Source organism: Bactrocera tryoni, chromosome 4 (genome assembly GCF_016617805.1).
Source record: "Bactrocera tryoni isolate S06 chromosome 4, CSIRO_BtryS06_freeze2, whole genome shotgun sequence".
Classification (NCBI taxonomy): Eukaryota; Metazoa; Arthropoda; class Insecta; order Diptera; family Tephritidae; genus Bactrocera; species Bactrocera tryoni.
In genome coordinates, this window is record NC_052502.1 from 22,555,460 (window position 1) to 22,573,277 (window position 17,818).

At 32.4% G+C, this 17,818-nt stretch overlaps 1 long non-coding RNA gene across 2 annotated transcripts in view; it reads right to left on the minus strand.

Annotated features, from left to right (window-relative positions):
• LOC120775083 overlaps nucleotides 1–17,818 on the minus strand; it is a 45,230-nt gene that overhangs the window by 13,174 nt on the left and 14,238 nt on the right. Inside the window, exons 1-2 of one of the 2 annotated variants that reach the window (XR_005705289.1) lie at nucleotides 17,036–17,077; nucleotides 10,296–10,397 (exon numbers count right to left, since the gene is read on the minus strand). This is a non-coding gene — a long non-coding RNA (uncharacterized LOC120775083). Of the gene's footprint in view, nucleotides 1–10,295; nucleotides 10,398–17,035; nucleotides 17,078–17,818 lie in introns of those variants that run through there. The other variant, XR_005705288.1, reaches the window with a different exon arrangement.

Consider the following 17,818-nt stretch of genomic DNA (forward strand, 5'->3'; position numbering starts at 1 on the left):
TAGACTTTTTCCAGTAGGAATATATATAGTAGGGTGTCCGTTATTTACCAAATTGATTATTTTTGACGAGACGCCCCCTAAACTTTTAGTTTTCCATCTTAAAAATAGATATCAGACCATAAAAAGTCCTTAATTTTCATAATAAACCTTGCCCCAAACACGAAACATTTCCCATTTAAATAACATGGGATTTTGCCACTTTTTACGAATATTTCTTTTTCTCTGGAACTTTTTCGTTTGTAGGAATAAAAAAGTCATATTCTTGTACAGAATTGAATGTTCTACAAAAAAGTCTTGACAATTTTTCGATATACTTACTTCTTTTAAAGTTATTCAAGTTGTAAACGAGTATAAAAAAAATATTCAAATGTAACTAAGGAATGATTAATAAAGGAAATCTGATGTACTTAAATGGTTTAAATTTATTTTGATTTGCAAATGTTTCTTATTTTTTATCTTAAAACTATATATATTTTTTAGAATAAACAATTGAATTTTACAAAAAAAAATTCAATTTGCCGTAAAAGTTCGAAAACGGTAAATTACCCAGAAGACTTAACCGTGAATAACTTGTGAGGCATATCGAAAGTACCACAAACTTTTTAAGACCAATTATGTACAAGAACATGACTGTTTTATTCCTATAAACGAGAAAGTTCCAGAGAAAAAGAAATATTCGTAAAAAGTGGCAAAATCCCATGTTATTTAAATGGGAAATGTTTCGTGTTTGGGGCAAGGTTTATTATGAAAATTAAGGGCTTTTTATGGCCTGATATCTTTTTTAGATAGAAAACTAAAAGTTTAGGGGGCGTCTCGTCAAAAATAATCAATTCGGTAAATAACGGACACCCTAATGTATCGTCTAAAATATGTGCAGACAATCCCGCTTCGATTCAGGCCTTGGAGCAAAGTATTACGCGTGTCATTCGATAGCTTCTTCTTCTTAATTGGCGTAGACACCGCTTACGCGATTATAGCCGAGTTAACAACAGCTCGCTAGTCGTTTCTTCTTTTCGCTACGTGGCGCCAATTGGATATTCCAAGAGAATCCAGGTCCTTCTCCACTTGGTCATTCCAACGGAGTGGAGGTCTTCCTCTTCCTCTGCTTCCCCCGGCGGGTATTGCGTCGAATACTTTCAGAGCTGGAGTGTTTTCGGCCATCCGGACAACATGACCTAGCCAGCTTAGCCGCTGTCTTTTAATTCGCTGAACTATGTCCATGTCGTCGTATATCTCGTACAGCTCATGGTTCCATCGAATGCGATATTCGCCGTGGCCAACGCGCAAAGGACCATAAATCTTTCGCAGAACTTTTCTCTCGAAAACTCGCAACGTCGACTCCTCAGTTGTTGTCATCGTCCAAGCCTCTACACCATATAGCAGGACGCGAATTATGAGTGACTTATAGAGTTTGGTTTTTGTTCGTCGAGGGAGGACTTTGCTTCTCAATTGCCTACTCAGTCCAAAGTAGCACCTGTTGGCAAGAGTTATCCTGCGTTGGATTTCTAAGCTGACATTGTTGGTGGTGTTTACGCTGGCTCCAAGAGAGACGAAATTATCTACGACTTCAAAGTTATGACTGTCAACAGTGACGTGAGTGCCGGAAGTCGCGAGAGCGACGCCATGACTGTTTGTTTGATGACAGGAGATATGTTCTGTCTTGCCCTCGCTAGCTGCCAGTAAAAATATACACCAAAAAATGTACTTTCAAATTATAAGAAATATTCCCCATTATATTTAAAGTTTCTGAGTTTTTTCTGTAAAAAAGTAGGGTACCCCGAAATGGATCACCTTTTACATAGGTTTGCCTTCAGACTTCACTATTGAGTTCCTACTAATACAATTACGTTATGTTATTTTAAAAATATTTTGTTTTTTTAATTAATAATGAAATGATAACCTTTCAACAGAGTTATTTAATTAGGTGCGTGACTTGGCTAAGATATGAATATTGAGCCTGAAGGTAGGCAACATCATATATTATAAGAAAATATCTCGGAGTGAAGGGGTTATATCCACTTGTAAATAAAAAAAGTTGATTTCTTCTTTTATGCTTATATATTTGAGAGCATTCTCTGAAAATATGAAGTTGTTTTGGAGAAAGTTTTTTAGATTTGTGTGTATTTGTAAGAATTAAAAAACGCGTTTTTACTTGAAATGCTGTAGGTGATGGACCAATCGACTTGAAATTTTTACACATCTCCCTTAAATAAGTTTTCCAGATAATGAACGAATGAATGATATTTTGGATAACAATTTCGATTTTTAAGCTACTCAGTTGTTTCATAAAAACTACTTTTTTTATTGGGAAGCCGCCACATGGACAAAAATAACTATTTTGGCGTGAACTTTAACCATTTCCTGTAATTATTTATTTCTATGCTAAAAAAAATGTTGGTCTTTGGATTCGAAATGATTTGAAGCAGCAAAATTTTTATCTCCGGCAGATACTCTGTTTGGGATCTACCCCTGGAGACGGGGATAAAGAAAATACTATACTTTCAAAATAAGGCTCCGATTTTTAATAAAAATAGAATAAAATAGAAATAAAATGCCTCTTCAAACAAAAAATTATATTAAAAAAAAATTGTTTTTGACTTATAATTATGTTGATTCAATTCCTTAATAGACTTAACAAAACCAAACAGTTTGTGCTCTGTATGTCTACATGAATATTAACAACTTTGATTTGTCGTCCAGTGTATTAAAACGGCACTTGAACACTTTATTTAATATTTATTATCATTGTAAATTAAAAATGTTGTGTTTGCAGAAATCATTAATTAGATTATTTATGACCAAATAATTTTATAAAAATTCCATACATACAGCTGCACATGAAAACAAATAAGTTGGCGATATGCATGAGTTAGTAAATGAAACTCATTCTTTTAAGAATGAAAAAAGCTGATATTGCGAAGCAATAAACATCATTCACAGTATTGAACTTGAAAATTTTGAAAGCGAAAGTGTAAGCGGTTTTCTCAAAAAATAATGTTATATTTCCGCAATGTATTAATAAAGTATGAAGTGCCAAAATTATTACTTAAAAGTGTAACTTAATATATGTACATACATATATATAATCTACTATACGCATATAAAAGTATACAGTATACGTATGTATGTATGTATTTTTTGGCCCTCACAGCTCTGCTCCAAATCAATTAAGCGGTCAAAGTCAATAACTTGAGCGCTTCGCTGTCAACTTCGACGCCAGCGTCAATAAATTTTGAATAACAAAACGTCATTACATTAGCAGAGAGTTGTATTTGTATTCATATTAAAATATATGTATAGGAAGAGAAAAAAATTACAAATTTGTTGGCGTTTAGCACGCGTAGCCGATTAAATAATAAATGAATAAAAACTATATGTTATAGTAATGAAATCGATCAGTGTAGTATTTTGAAAGTATATTCAAGTTTCTCTCTAAGCCACGCTTTCCCTAATATATTATTGTTCGATTACTAAGCCATTAGTAAAGGGCTCGGCTATAAACGGGTAAGCGCTGGAAGGAAGCCATTAGTAAAGATGACTGAATAAATAACTACACTACCCAAATATGAACATAAATAGATGAATGCCTCCCAAAGCTTCCCAAAATACCCTTATATCGAATGTAATGATTTCTTACAGAGTTTACATCTTATAGTAAAACAAATCTAATAAAATTAAACATTAATTTAAACATGGTATAATAATTAATTTATACAATTTTGTACCACAAATTGATGATCATAAAGAAAATTGGTTCTGTGTGCCCACTAATGCTTTTATTTGGAGGCTTTCAGTCATAAAACTCTATCACTTATACCACTAAGGCATAAGTTGTTCAAAGAAATATATGAATTCTTTACATATGTAGATATATTTATATAGAGTGTGCGTCAAATTTTATAAATTTTTCAATTTATTAGCCGCTTGAATCGCAATTAAGAACAATACCAAAAACACTTCATAACCGGAAATTGCTTTGCATTTAATAATCGGCCAGTTTTACGTGTATAGTATACATTAATCCATGGATTGATATTGTAAGATTAATAAATTATCTCTCACTGACATTGGAACAAAGGCCATCATTGGATGTTATTTTTTTAAACGAAACTAAACAGCCAATAGAAATCCATATAATTATATTTGTATTATGTCTGTACGAAAATGCGTGTAATCGAATTGGACGGTTACTGCTTGCTACAAGACGGGGCGTCATGTCGCACTTCAAATTATTTGATTCAGTTTCTGGAAGAAAACCATTCAGGAAATCTGATATCAAAAACAGGTGACATTCGCTGGTCAACCAGCCTCGCAGATTCCCTTTGTAATCGATTTAAAAAAAGTAAGACTATGCAATTGCTTGATGACCCCTCAGCCAGCATTTGTGCCGAAATTATAGCTATATTGCCCGAGATTTTCAAAAAAATAATGAAATTCGTAGAAAAAAAGATTGCTGGACACCTGTGGAAAAAAATTTTGAAAAGTGGGTGTAATGTACACATATTCCAAACCATTAAAGGTAAAACAGCCAAAATCGCTCAGGACAAATTCCTTAAGCTCCCTTAACTGCATTATAAAAATCTAAAAAACCGGGAAATCAATAACTAAATATGCCAGAAACATTCAATTTTACCCCAAAGATGGCATGAGAGAGCTTTAAAGGAGCCGATGCCAAAATTTGACGATAGGCGTGACGCCGCTCACATTTAGATTAAAAGCTATGTATATCTCGGGACCTGCACGACCGATTTCAACCATATTTCCTTTGACATTCCAGCGCGGAAGTAGGCGGAAACGGACTACATAACACAATTTCAAATTCTATTTGATTCTTTTAATTGATAGGATACAAATGAAATATAAATATCATGGGATTAAACTTTGGGCGAATAGTGCCTTTAAAGTACCAATAGTTGATTTTGGCAGAAAATATTGGTCAATCTGTGAGATATGTAATTGAAATTCGGTAGGGATCCGTTGCTCATAATACTATGCCTGCGTGTAAAAACAGGTTAAATCCGTTCAATACTTTCCTTAGCCCCCATATTACCTAATATTAAGATTTTTTAACTTCCGGGTAACTTTATACGACATAAATCGGCCAATATGTAAATTATTTTAATACAATTGAGAGAATTGCTTAGAATGAATAAAATTGGGTGAAAACTTGCCCTAGTACCCAAATAACTAATAAGCCAGCAAGTTGCTAGAGTATAAAATGTTCGGTTGTGTCCGAATTTACAACTCTCTTCCTTGTTCTTTGATTAATTTAAGCAAAACCAGTGTGATTTTGAGCAATCGTGCTTCGCTTGCCATTGTTGCGTTTTCGCCATTATAGTTATTTGTTTTCCCATGTCAATTCGTTTCAGCACTTATGTTTATTTATCAATTTATTTTAATTTTTCGTTTTAATTTCATTTTTAATATGACAAAGTGATGCCGCACAGCAGTAAATGGTTGATTATGGCAGTGATTAAAGCAAGAGCATTTTCAGCTTCCGCCCAAGCTCACGCATGCAAGTCAATTTCTCGAAGATACATAGGTATACATATCATATATACATTAAACATATGTATTTATCTATAGTTTCGAACACATATACAGTTGTGTGCAGAAGCAGGCTAACATCCAACGGAAAAATTACTTTTTCTGATTATAACTAAATCTCTCGAAAAAACTAGTTTGATTTAATATCCAAAATCGATTTGAAATGAAACTTTTACCTAGTCTTGTGTACACTTTTACAAAAGCTAAATATACTATTTTCAATAAGTTTTTTACTTTGAATTTAAGAGAATACTTTTATTTTGAACACAGATGTACGTACTCGCTTACAAATAACAGTTATAATGCTAAGCAAGCATGAAACCTTTGTCAATCCACTGACAACAAAACAATGCAATCTATTAAATACTCGAACATACATATATACATATGTATGTATCATTCATGTTGTTGTTAATAGATTACTCATACATACATGTGTAAGTAAGTGTGTATGTTCTTAGCTGAAGAAAACAATTTGTAATACAAGTATCATGTTTCGAAATGTTGACTGAATGATGCACTAGTTCCATGTTGAATATCAACAAATTTTATCACACTTTACTGAACTTTGCACTAGTGTGGCAAATGAACATAGTTTGATGATAAAAATTATGTATGTATGTAACTGCAATGAATATCAATAATAAAGTATAATAAAAAAATTAAAAAATTAATAATAATATTAAAAAAAAAAATTATGAGAAACAAGTAAAGAAGTAAATTTTGGGTGTAACCGAACATTTTATACTCTTGCAACTTGCAGGAATCATTCCTTCAGGTTATGGCAAAACTTTGTATTAAAATAAAAACTTGTTGCTTTTAAACATCCATTATTCGAAGAAATGGCGAATAAAATTCAATTAAATACGTTATTTTCTGTACTTATATTGAAGGCCATAAACTTAGACTTAGTTTTGTTGCTATTTTTTAGTTCGCGTCAGCTAAAATTATTTCGAAAACTTTCAACTGAAATATGTATTATTAAGTCGACCCAGAGGGCTAAATTTATTATATTGAGTCAGTGTGGAAAACGTCAATCAGAGCATCGTAATTCATTATATTAGGGATATAAGGTTCAGACCAAGGTGTAGATATCTTATCCATTTAGTTTCATTAAAATATCACACATTTTGATCAACCTGAACGGTATAAATACAAGTGGAAAGACGGAATCCATTATATGAGGAGTATTGGGAGGCAGAAAAAAGGACGGCTGATCGCATTAATTTGAAGCAATTTCATACATAAATAAAACTCACTGATTGACATATTCAGCATGAAACTTGTTAGAATAACGAAAATAATTCTGAGTAGGATATGGTAAATGGGCTAGTATTGACTAGATTTCTATCTATTTTAACCAAGAGTAAATACAATTAAAATACAGAAAAAACTCCCAAGGTTTCATCAAGCTTCCTCACATAAAATCATCAATTAATCGCCTTCAAAGAACATCCATTTGGAGTGATGCACATTTGCCAACGCTTCTTCCAATCGTCAAAACATTTTTTGTAGGCATTTTCCGGGATTGCCTTCAGCTCTCGCGTCGAATTTGTTTTGAAGTCTATGAATTTGCTAAATAGCCAGCAGTTACACGAAGGTAAATTAGGTGAATAAGGTGCTTGCTTAATGATACTTGTTGAGTGTTTGTTCAAAATTTAAGACGAATACGTTAAAAAATTTTGTAAAATTCGACAAACACTACTGTGGTCGACTGACAAAAACAGCTGCTATAAACACACTGGTAGACAGATCGCACTAATTTTTGCCATCATAATTAAGAACAGTTGTACCAATCTAGAAAAAAAAATATACCTGTCTTCCATATAAGCGGAAGATGAGAGGGGGAAATGAAAAATTCACGATACTTTCTTGACAGTGTGTATATAGAGTAAAGTCTACCGGATGTTTGAATATACTCAAATTGGCTACATGGGGGTTCGATTAAGCTTTCGCCCAATTATACCCACATGTATAATACAAGTAGATAACCTGATTTGAGTAAAATATCTTCTGTAACTTTCATTGAGATAACTCACATGTTGGCCGATATATGCGGTATAAAGTCATCCAGAGGTTCGAAAATCTTTATGTTATGTATATGGGGGCTGAAAGAAGTATTGGTCCGAATCAACCCATTTTTTACACATAGACATACTAATAACAGGAACGCTTTTGTCTAAATTTCAATAATATATCTCACACATGGACCGATATTTTCTGTCAAAAGTCTACTATAGGTAATGGCGTTCGCATATTCGGTATATAGGGGCTTGAGCTGTTTTGGTTAGATCTGGACATTTTTTCAAAGGACCTAATAGAGCAAAGTTTTGTCGCGTTATATTAATTTCTTCTTGAATTGTATACCGGAATGTGAAAGAATCAAAAGGAATTTAAAATTGTGTTATATGGGACGTAGGTCTGGCTATAGTCCGAGTTTACCCATTTGCACACTGTGACACAAAAGTATTAAAATAATATTATGTACAGAATTTTTCTGAAATCGGTCCAGCAGGTTCTGAGGTGTGTGATCTAACTTTGATTAGGGCAGTACTACGACCATTGTCCAATTTTGTCTCCGGTTGTTCAAGATTTAGTGTTTTTTTTTTTTGAGTAATGTTGTGTCTGAAAATATTTCCTGAATAAAGTGATTTCACAACAATTAATGAACAAATAGTGAAAGACTGAATGTTAAAAAAATGTTTTTATAATCGATTTGGCGTCTTACAATGAATATTTATCTTATTATTACAACAGTCTACAGCAATCTACAGAGTGCTGAACTAAACCAGTCCATCGATCAATATTTGTTTCGGATTTCAAAATTCAGCTTATTGAAAGTCATCAATAATTATAGTCAAAAATTTAAAAATATGAAGATCATCCACGTTGGCCTCTTATTTCAATATAAGCCTCGTATAAGAATTTTTGGTCCAAACTATATAACAGATGATAAAAGTCAGGCCAGTATTTTTCTAAGCGAAAATCATAATTTTTTTCGATATTGGCGTTGACCTCTTATGCCTTTGAAATAAGAGACAACTTTAGATGATGGATAAAGTATTAAATAAACCAAGTAATGATATCAATTTTTTCGACAATCGAACCTGTTAATCTAATTAATCTAAAATCGGACCAAAATCTTATTTCATAATTCCGATAACCTGTACACTATGTTGAGTTCGTTTTCATTATAATAATTCCAAGAACAAAAATAAATCTTTGTAGTAAAAGAGCTCAACGACTGAAAGAGTTATCTTATTATTTTAGAATCCCAAGCGACTTCATTATAGTTGCTATTAAATTACATAAGTTTTCAGGTAATGATTGATTTATGCAAGTTAATTGTATATAGATCTTTTAATATAAACATCAAAATATTTATATATCTATTGTCAGTTCGACCAGCGATTACGTAGACTACCCATAAGTCCAGAATGGAATATAATCTCCTCTCGAAATTTGACCTCATTAATATGCGTCATATTTCCTATCATTTTAACTAAATTAGGAATAATTATAATTAAACATCAAGAACAGCTGACGTATCAGTAACGTATGCAAATTTTATACGTATGTAGTGTGTATGACTTATGCCTAATACCAGTTATACTCTTGCACCGTGTTGCTACAGAGTATAGTAGTTTTGTTCACCTAATAGTTGTTTGTATCGCCTAAAACTAATCAGGTTTAATATATATTTATATGTATATATAAAAATGACTAGAATGACGAGACGGGTGGAAATCTGAAAAGTAGGGACAATAAATTTTCAAGCCCCCACATATAGAATATGTGGCCTACAGTGCGTATGGCTGACTTTTTGCCGAAAATATCGCGCAATCTATTATATATTTAGTCGAGATTGACAATATAATGCCCATCTGTTAAAAATAGGTTGAATCCGGTCAATATTTCCCTTGGCCTCCGATAAAGAAGTTCCAACTTCCAACTTCCCCTTGACTTTATACTAGAGATGCATAGCATTAACCTAAGTATCACGAAATATTATTATTATTGCAAAATACCCAGTTCCAGCGAGTCTTTAAATATAAATATATCAAAATAAACAAAAGATAATCATTTATATTTTGAATGAGTCATTAGTCAGCATTTATTTAGTCAACCTGCAAATGCTATAATAATGTAGATAGAGGATCTAAAACGCTTTGCTTTTATTGACAATAATAGATTGAAATTTGCAGGTACGATAAAATCGTAAACAAATATTTTTCGAGTTCTTTCACCCTTGGTTTAGGGTAAACAAAATGACATTGCTCTTAGATGCAACTGTTTGTCAACAAGCAAATGACGAACGTACATTGTAGGCAATTTAAATCTTTATGAATTTATGTCCTTCTGTGAATTTTTACTTGTAGCCAGAAGGTTCGGAATTAATTATTCGACCTCTTCAAATGATGAAAATATTAGAAAAGTGATGGATTTGGTGCTTGAAAATCATCGGGCAAGTGGTAGAGAGATGGAAAGAGAGCTCGACCTTTCTCGCGTGTCCGTTCGAATGATTTGGGTAAATAAATGGGTTTGAAACGTTTTCTTCATACTAGGTACCTTCAATAATAGTAAGCAGTTAGACCAATAATAGTAAGCAGTTAGAGCTAATCTTTCAATGTTCAAAGTTATAACACTGTTTTCAGGAAGAGTATAAATTTATCTTAAACCTTTGCTGCTGTGGTCAAATTTTTCATATCTCATATTAATTTTAATTGTATGTGCTAAATTTTACTTACATACTTGTATATCAGCCGGAAGTTTTTGGAGGACACTTGTTGTCAAGGTGGTTGCATGGGCTTTGAGGAAAGCAGGAAGTATTCGAAGAGAGGCAGCAGCAACTGAAAAGAGAAGCAAAATCATGCATTTAACCTTTTTGAAATATGATAAACTAATATCGTAAGTACGAGCGTAAAACCAAAAACAATAATTTGGAAGAGAAATATTTATCAGCATAATTCTGCTTTTAATAAATCTCATAATACATAAAATTGAACTACAGCGAAATTGCATATATGGATGCATATGCGCCCAAGTAAACAAATTTTGAGCGATTTTCATCTAATCAGCTAATTAATTTAAACTGTTTGTTTAGTTGATTTTACGATGAGGTTCGACATATTTTTGTTTTGTTTTTTTAATTTACTTTCTTTGTTTGTTGCTGAGGTTGCTTCCCTGCGTACATTTCGTAAATTTGTTCTTTGTTTACTTGCAATTCGCTCTGGCCCATTTTCTAAGCGTAATTATCGGGTATATATACATATGTATATGCAGTTAAACAAACAAGTGTATTTATAAGTATAAAAATAGGTTTATATTTATGCAGGTGTATATTTATTTTAAAATTTGAGAGTAGAAATTCACAAAGTGCATTCAGTGAGATTTCACAGTTCATTGCCAGCAAAAAACAAATTTAATACATTTCAATGTCACAAAAATTATATGTATAGTATAGTATATATTATATAATTGTAAGCTATTTAAATATATATGACATTTAAATAAAACCGGATACAAAAATAATGTCGATGTATATGTATGTGCCACACGAGTTATCGCAAACAGCCTTTTGGCTAAGAAAACGTGTAACGAAACTAAATAGCAGATATACCAATTTAATGAGGCATCCACATATAGTACATATATTGTTGCACTAATTCAACTCGATAATTTTGCTGTTGCTTTAACATGTAATGTTGTTTTGACAAGCGAACTGAAGCGAGCAGAGAAATGGCGAATCGAATACAGCATAAAGATTATCCTGGACCGAATGTTCATCTGCGATTCAATTATTTATTATTGTTCTATGGAAACAAATGAGCGGGCGCATATTTTGATAAGCCTTCTTGAACAGTTTTCAATTTTTCGTATGTTATTCTCTGGTCAATAGAACAATAAGAATGTATCGATCTTTAGCCGAATTTGATCTCTGGCATAAAATTTATTCGATTCGTATTACTCTCCAGCGCATTGGACAAACAGTAACAAATATCTAATACGGACGAAAATCGCTTGTGAAGGTGCAATTTAAAGAAGCTAAGTCTTTGACTTATGCACAATAGAGCTCCTACAATTTTGCGTGCGCTTAAACAAATTCTCAAAACACTTTTAAGCCGTTCTAATTTATGTATCTCAAAATATGTATTCTAAATGCATACAACCTAAGTCTTACAGTGGCAAAGAGAAAACGTTGTACCTCTTAGTTTTTTTTCTTGCACGTACTCAACTCGATAACTAAGTCATTGCAATACCAACTATGGACTTTACGACAAGTGGATAACGTGCATCAAATCGGAGTTTAAGAGAGGTTCAAAAATGCAGTTGTTTCAGTCGATGTGCGAGAGCTCGCATTATCGTGGTGAAGTAAGTGGACGTATTTGCAGGTACAGCTTTTGATTTTCCGATATATTTCTGAAACAGAACCGGGAATCTAAAATAGTTGTTGATACCACTCCGGGTTTACTGTTCATGCATATAATTTACATACCACTCCGACTGCATCATAATCCTATGTTTCTTTATGAGCGTCTTAAGGACTATTACTTTCTTGTAAATGTGTTTTCATCAAATCGAAGCACCTAAGCGCAACATGCACTTATGTTAGCTGATGTGCCGCAGATTTCAGTCGTGGTGTTAAAGGTGGTCTTGTTCAGTGGCTCATTTTATTAATATTAATAAAAATCACTGTCGCAAAAATAGTTGAATAGGAGGCCGTTTTTAGTGCGATTGACAAATTGTGTAGGATCCAACGTAGAAAAATGTCTGTTTTTACTAAAAAGCAGGCAATGTTTGCTTGGAGATGCTTGAATGTATGCTCACCACTAATTAGTTGTCAATCAAATCTTAAATGAGTCTTTAATGCCAAGTTGTTGCACTATCCAGTTTGAAGGCATATAACGATCTTACACTATCGTTTTGCGGACAGAATAGCGATTTTCGGACAATGAGAAATACATATTTGCAGTGATCTACGACCTCGACTGTATTCACCATAAATTTGATAAATATATAGGTCTTGAGTAGAGCTCCTTCTTCAATAGGAGAAGTGAGTTCATCGACGCTTTATTACTGGCAGAATCCATTTTGACCATTTGCAAGTAATCCGCGAAAATATTCGTTATTAACTCATATTCAATTGCCGAAATCCATAGAGACTGTATGAAACACAGAACATTACTTATTTTTAAAAGGCAGTATCTGAGTCTAGTAAGTTTAACATCGAAATGTATTACTCTACGTTTAGCTCATGAGAACATAGGTTATATAAATATGTGATGCCGAATACCGAAATATCTGGCTAGAACGCGACCTACGTATGAGATCATACTAAGAGTTTATGGAATATTATCTCTGTAATAACAAATCGTAGAGCGTCATACTTTTGAGTAATAAAATTTTTACAGTTTGTAGCTTTATATATAATATGAGACCAAAATCAGTACACTACCTAACCTTAAGACTGGAGCCCTGATTATATAGGTATGCTGTGGGTGAGAAATTCAGCATGCCGCATCGAAAGGCATACTTAAGTCACTTCCCAACAATACTGGCCAACATTGTGGGCCCGATAGTAAAGACGAAGCTCCCAATGTCGAATTTTATCAATAACAGTCACCAATATACGGGCTCAGATAAGCTGGGCAGAGTGAAATAATAAAGCATTATTTCTGATGGAGCTCTTTATAGAGTAAACTGTACAATTCAGAGGAAATCGGCTACACCAACTCAGCTAGTCTATATGGTCACAGGTACTTCAAAAAACCTCCACAATACATGGCAAAGGCGAAAGAGAGACCTGAAGTAATGCAAATGATGGCAGTCCAAAGCTGGGCGACCTTTCCTTGGGGATCCATCAAGTGACCATGCAAAATGGCGCATACCATTCGTTGCTGTGACGAGGAGAACTGTCTGAACGCGCTATAGTATTTGGCTATCCCCTACACCCGGTAATAAATTTTGCTATTGTTATAAGAATATATTACAATTCCATGTAGTAAATATAAATATTTTAAAATGTTGCATATGACACTTGCTATAATGCATTTTTGGCAGTTTAGTATGTATCAAAGTAGTTAAGTACTAATTTTAGCAATACAAAAGAGTGTGTGCAATATATTAACCAAATACGCTAAATAATAAAACAAATTAACACTGAAGCGTCAGGCAATAAAAAAAGGTGTGATATTTTTCTGTTGATAAACACAAATAAAAGATAAAAATAAAAAAAAAAAACAAATAAGAGAACGGCGCAGTTGAGAGCACCAAACGCGACAAGCAAAAAAAATCACAAAACATATGTTGTATATCTACAAAAGAAAGGTTGTATTTTAGCGCCACTTAAACGTGTCGCAGCGCAAACAAAGCGTGGCGTGTGACCCACAGTGCTGCGGACGATGGTGCTGATTGGCGTATGAGCGATTTTGATTGACTACGCATGGTCACTACATAGTTGCACTACAAAACCATATATGTATGTATGTTTATTCTATATATAAGTATCGGCGCCCATTAATAGGTATGTCCACATGTATTTGTATGTTGATTATATAGATTTAATAGATTTTTCACATGACAGCCGGCGAGCGGGCATAACAACAAAAACGCAGCAAATCCGATGCTACAACAAATTACCAAAAACAAATAAATGAAATAATAAATTTGCAATTTAAACAAAAAGCGACAACAAAATATTAAATTGCCTTCGCTTGTGTATTGGTTAATTGCTTTTGTTTTTGTATTTTCTACTGGTTGTTGTTTGGCTTATTTGCACAGGTTGAAATGTTTGTTATTCGATTAACTTTCTGTTTTGTTTTTGTTTATTATACTTGTATATTATTGATATCTTTTGACTCTCGTGATAGCAATTTTGCTGAACTTTTTCATTGATATTTTTATTTTTATTTTTTATTTTTTATTATAAAATATTTTTATATTTTTAGGTTACATTGGATTCAATTTGAGAAAATGGTTTACATTAAAATTGTTGGATTATACTTTTATATGCTGTACTTAATTTTGTTGTTTTCACAGAGAGTGCAAATGATCTTCTTCTTTTCAGTCTGTTGTTATAAACAAATCAAATCAAATCAAATGAAATCAAATCAAATCAAATCAAATCAAATCAAATCAAATCAAATCAAATCAAATCAAATCAAATCAAATCAAATCAAATCAAATCAAATCAAATCAAATCAAATCAAATCAAATCAAATCAAATCAAATCAAATCAAATCAAATCAAACCAAATCAAATCAAATCAAATCAAATCAAATCAAATCAAATCAAATCAAATCAAATCAAATCAAATCAAATCAAATCAAATCAAATCAAATCAAATCAAATCAAATCAAATCAAACCAAACCAAATCAAATCAAATCAAATCAAATCAAATCAAATCAAATCAAATCAAATCAAATCAAATCAAATCAAATCAAATCAAATCAAATCAAATCAAATCAAATCAAATCAAATCAAATCAAAAATCAAATCAAATCAAATCAAATCAAATCAAATCAAATCAAATCAAATCAAATCAAATCAAATCAAATCATATTGGTGAAATAGTTTACAAGACAAACAAGAAAAAACGCTAACTTCGATTGCATCGAAGCAATAATAATACCCTTCACAAATAAAAATTATTACAAGAACTTGGTTTTGATCGGTTAGTTGCTATGGCAGCTATATGCTATAAAGAAAGGCTACTTAAACCCAGCCTCAAAGTAACTACCAACAGAGCTGAAGGAATCTACCCTAGACAACATGGCTTTAGATCTGGCGGATCCACTCCAGGAGCATAAAAATGAATAAAATGCATCATTAAAAGTGTACAAGCCGCACCTCACTGCAGCCCTCAGAGTAGCATCAGCCTAACGAACAGAGTCAGGTGATGCAATATCAGTTATAAGCGGTAATGCATCAATTGACCTTCTGGCATACGAAAGGAAAAAACTGTGGGAGCTAAAGAAAACATTCGAAATAACAAGAGCGCAATAGAACAAATATAGTAAGATACAATAACAACATAGCACTTAAGACGGGAGAATGAGAGTTGCGGCAGATGAACGGCCAGACTAATAAAAGGCCTAAACTTAGGAACAGGCTGTGAATTCGGAAAATTGAACGTCAACCTCAAATAACGCAAATGCGGTTCCTTACAGTGGGAGTTTTTAACAACTTGCAAGTCGCACACGATTTGAACAATTTCTATGAAAATTAAAGCATTGCGTTGGGCAACATTTAAAACCTTTTTCGTATGATAGCCGTATGCTATAATTATCCGATATAGGCGATTCCGACAATTATGTAATTATTTTGTCAGTATATAGACTGGTTCCACTTTGCCAACCTTCTTCGACTGCTAAGGATTTGATAATCAGCTCAATCGTGCTGATCATTTCGCTATTGACAATCCATCTATCTTGGTTAGCTTAATATGGTACAAACAACCATCGATAGAACAAAAGGTAAATTATGACAAATACTAGATTATTTTGTTATTATTTATTTAATTAAATATAATAAGTGAAATCCGATTCGAATTTGTATGAAATGACAACTGCAAATTTTCGAGTCTCGATTTCAGCACCAACTAACTGATAAGAATTGTGCTGATTTTCTAATTGACAGTTGGCACTGATTTGTTTTAATAAAATATATATTTGACCCAATTGAAGAAGCAAATTGATGATTTTAGAATAATAAGCGAAAAAAATTAAATAAAAATAAAAAAAAAAAATAAAAAATAAAATAAAAAATAAATTAAAAAATAAATAAATAAAAAAAGCTAACCGATATTTCTGAGCTAACAGGAAATGCTATTATTAATATGATTATGTATTCCCATTATGTATTCTTATTCATAAATTCATTAATCAACTAGCCACCACCAACTAGTGCAAATCTAGTTACTATCAAACTAGTATCAATAAAAGCGATTTTATTAAGTAGATATGTATTGGAAACCATTAAGCATGCATTGCTAGTTTACTCGCTTTAGATAATGGCGCGCAGAAAATATTATTATTTTTCTGGTGTTTACTTTTGGCGTTGGTGTCAACCAGCACGCGTTGGCGGTCGAATGTGGTACAACAATGTAAAAAAGCGAGACAATTTTCAACAGAGAAAAACGCAAATCAAAAATAGCGCTTTTCACAGCAGCAGTGTGACTAAAAAAATCGAAATAAATATAAATGTAAAACAACAACAACAAAAGTATACAAAAGGCGCCAACAGAAATTGCACGAGTTGTAGATATTTTTTTAAAAATAGCACTGCAACGATCGCACCTATGCACAGCGACTACGCGGAATCGGTGTTTATTTTTATTGCTATTACATTTTATTTATTTGTTTTTTTTTATTTCTATTTCTTATAAATTTTATTAATTTTTTTTTTGTTTCTATTTCTGTTTGTTTATTTTTAATTTTTGTGTGCAACCAAGTTTTTATGAACTTTACATTAAATCTTGTTTATTACCTATCAAATTGTTAACACATTCACACTGCGCTGGTCACTTACATATGTATATATTTATTATATTATTTTTTGCGCTGATATTCTTGTTTATATTAATTTATTATATATACTATATATATTTGTAATTTTTAATTTTTAATTTATTAGTGCCATAAAAACGAACTCGCAGACGAAAAATTAAAATTTTAAAATTTCGACCGTATGAACACCACGTGCGCGTTGAAAATTCGTGCATAAACTGAATTGGACAGACGAAGTGCTCAGCGGCGCGTCCACAAATACGCTGCGCAGTGATTGAATATTGTTTGCGAGCGAGATCCTCTTTACTGCTGATAACAGCAGTCAGCGGACAGTGGATGACTGAGCAAAAACAAAAAAAAATTCAAAAACAAAAACAAAAAATTGTAATGAGACATAAAAAGAAAAACAGAGCACTAAACTGCTGTAGTGGACACTTTGATTGAGTTTGTGTGATAGAGTTGCCATCTTCTTTAAAGATTTTGCTAACTTAAAGGTGCAGAAAAATTTAAATTTTTTGCAATTATTTTTTTTAATTTGATAAAAAATGTATAAATATAAAAACGAAAACCAAAAATATATTAAAAATTTATTTACTGGCATTAGGGTGAGCCCAAAATTTTCCTGACGAATTCGGGGATTAAAAAAACTATGTAGAGGGGAAAGGCTATACTTGCAAGAAAACAATTTTAGGTGTTGAAAGGTGCCAATATAAATATGTAAAAAAAATTAATTTCAATAAAAAATACCTTAAATGTTTAACAC